Source organism: Chrysochloris asiatica, unplaced genomic scaffold (genome assembly GCF_000296735.1).
Source record: "Chrysochloris asiatica unplaced genomic scaffold, ChrAsi1.0 scaffold00017, whole genome shotgun sequence".
Lineage (NCBI taxonomy): Eukaryota > Metazoa > Chordata > Mammalia > Afrosoricida > Chrysochloridae > Chrysochloris > Chrysochloris asiatica.
In genome coordinates, this window is record NW_006408535.1 from 32,431,122 (window position 1) to 32,434,365 (window position 3,244).

The 3,244-nt window shown below is 48.2% G+C and overlaps 1 non-coding gene across 1 annotated transcript; it reads left to right on the forward strand.

The window, feature by feature from the left end:
* The first annotated feature begins 3,133 nt into the window (after positions 1 to 3,133).
* TRNAY-GUA lies at positions 3,134 to 3,223 on the forward strand. Its single transcript is given in 2 exon segments — positions 3,134 to 3,170; positions 3,188 to 3,223. It is a non-coding gene; the product is annotated as a tRNA-Tyr (tRNA).
* The last annotated feature ends 21 nt before the right edge of the window (positions 3,224 to 3,244 follow it).

Below are 3,244 nucleotides of genomic sequence, written 5' to 3' on the forward strand. Positions count from 1 at the left end.
TTGGGGCAGAGAGGATAACAGCAGACTGGAGGGAAACTCTATCCCAGAGGGATAGAGGTGTGTGACACAACAGGTGGGTGCTGAAAACCTGGCTAAAGATTTAGGCCAGGTCAAGGAGGGCAATCCGGACACCTATGGTGTCTGTCCCATCTCCTCCTACTGAAGGTGCATTTTCATGTGCTGTGGTGCTGTAGGATAAGCACTGGATTGCAAGGTTGGTTTGAACTGCAAGGGTGGCAGTTCAAATCCACCAGCCCCTCTTTGAAAACCCTTTATATGATCATTCCAGTGGAAACCAAGAGCAGCATTTGTGCTACTCCAGGGACATCTTTCCAGTCACCTGAAAGCATTTGGGGCCCATCGACATTGGTTGACTTCCTTTGAGAGAGATATCACAAGCTTGCTAAACCATAACTTCTGGTAGCTCATCTGGTGTAGGGGAGGGCTGTAGGTGTGTAGATTCTGGTTGCTGGTTCGATTCTGACTTCAAGGAAGTGTGTGGTATTTTTGCTTAGCCCCACCTCTCTTTTCCTGCAGCAATGCAGCATCTCAACACTGACAAGACAAAAGTCAGGCAAGTCTTTCTGGAATACAGACTTTGGTCCCAAGAAACACATCTGTTCTTCCGTCTAGCTAAACTACACACACTTTCAATCGATTTATGTCTTTCGGCTTTTGTTCTCACAGAGCTCTGAGCCACCAGCCAGGCACCAGCTCTTTGCTCACCACTGACAATTGTTTCCCCCAGATCAGTGGACAAATTAACTACTCACAGTACAACTCTGGAGGTTAACAGGCATACCTATCAAGGAAAATCTTGGCACACTTCCTGCAATCTTTCTTATTCTAGCTCTGCTTTTCCTCACTGTTTCTAGAAACGCCTGTCTTATATATCTGTTATATATATAGTATATATACACATATATACTTCTCAGTGCTGGAGACACACGCTGCATCCATTGTCCTGCAACTTCTGGCAGTGAGTGCTGCTGCGAAGGTCTCAGAGGAAAGGGAGAGGGTATGAATTAGGTTTAAATTTCAGGCAAGGACCACAGGAAGGGAAAACAACTTCACCTGCTTACCCAGGCTACTCTCCAGGCAGTTCTCAGAATGCAGCTCCTTTTGCCCTTGACCCTCAGGACTGAGTTGCAGTGAGCCCCAGGAGGAAGATGCTTCATCCTCATCAGTGAGCTTGGAACCTGAAGTGGCCAGATCATTCAGTTGGGGGCTAGAGGGACAGTGAGTGTAGAAAAGAATGTCAAGAAGCCAATAATACTTGACTGTCCAATGGCAATGTTAGAGATGTACAGTTGAAGGTAGAGAAGAAAACCTTGTCCAACCTTGTCATTCAAAAAGGGCTTTTTTGAATCTGGACTCCAAGTGGTGATGAGTTTGTACACATGCTTTCACTTCTTCACAAACTGCCCTGCTGAAATCTCCTCCTTACCATCCTCTGCCTTCTCTGATAGAACTCCCAGGGAGATGGGTTAGGTAGAAGTTCTTTGAGAGTCCGGTGTGCATGAGGACAGACACGTGATCTTGGTGATGATTGTAAAGACATACAGAGACCACAGCCCTGAACAGTCACTGTCTGCAGACCCCAGTGCACTGGGGCAGAAATTGGAGCCTCAGCCCTTTATTAGCTACTCTCCTCTGACTGGATGTTCAGGCAGAGGACCCTCCAAACCAGACTCTGGTGCTTTGTGTGTAGGGGGTGGGGGTGGGGGAGCGGGGGAGGACTGGTAAGGAGAGCCAGAACTTTGGTGACCAACACAACCTAGTCTGAACAAACCTTGGTGCTGGACGGTCCTCCTTAGGGGAAGGTAGCAGGGGAAGCAATTATGTGGGTGTGTCAAACTCTAGATGATGGACTATGACTTGTGTGTGAATAACCAAGCCATAAGGGGACTTTCTGTGTAGGCCAGAAGTCAGGCGGCATCCCCACAGATTTTGAGTGGGTGCTAAAAGCTTGGTCTAAAACTTTCACCTAGAGCAAGCAGGTGTTTTAGTGGGAAAAGACCACACATTCAAACATATTTTATAGAGATTCCTTTTTTTAAGGCTTGAACAGGACAAAGACAAATCACCCAGATGAAGGAAACCATCACCTTGAGACCATAACGTTGTCCTAGGATTCATGGCTATACAGCTAATTATAGGTGATGGAAACCCAAGGAGATCATCATAAAATTATGATTGGCTGCGGATCAATTCATCACTGTGGCAAGTTGAGAAAGAACCATGATTGGGATACATATGCAGTTGCAGGTTAGAAAGGTTTACAGAACTGGTCCTGGGACCCTTCGAATACCTGTCTACTTGATGGTTGGATATGACTCATGACCATGAGGCCCTGAGTCATATCTGCTGGTACTCCCACTTAAAGTGACAAGCACCTGTAAATCATTAAGAACATTCAGGTAAGTTTACAGAGGGCAAGACTGCCTCAGTCAAGCATGGAACATGTCCCACACCGGGCATCTTACCTTTTCTCCCTCCCTCGCAGCAAGCCTCACTGAGAAAAAGTGAACAAACCTCAGTAAAGAGGGAGGAAGGGGCCAGATCTAGCACAGGGTGGAAGCAAGGCTCTGAGAGGTGTGTCTGTTTGTGGCGCTGTAGTATAAGCACTGTACTAACACTCACCAGGTGAGCGTTTCAAAACCATCAGCCGCATCTTGGAAATCCTGTACAGTGTCGCTATGAGCCAGAACCGGCACTTAACAACAACAGGACCCGGGCGGTTTGCAGTCTGCAGCCGCGACGCATTCAAGTACTCGCAGCGTCCTTTACTCCACAAAGCCACCCTATAACCATCTCGCCTCTGGCCTGAACCAACCATGCGCTACCGGGCCCTCTAGGATTATCATCCCACGTGTACAGGTGGGGTGAGGATGAGTGAGGCCACAAGGAAGGGACCCTAAGACATCCTAAAAATCGCCACCCCGGATGCACCGCAGCGACCAAATGCCAGCAGCCACGGGGAGCTCAGGAAAAGTCTCACACTGGCAAGAGTGTGCCTGTGTCTCTCCAAAAGTGAGTTCCAGCCAACTGAAGGCGTTTGGAGCCGAAAATAATCCAGTGACATGACCTCTGGCATTTCTTGAAAGAGATCCCCAGGAGTCAAACTGTGCGCCCTTCGATAGCTCAGTTGGTAGAGCGGAGGACTGTAGATTGAACACCTGTGGGCATCCTTAGGTCGCTGGTTCGACTCCGGCTCGAAGGAAGTGCGTCATGTTTTTATGCC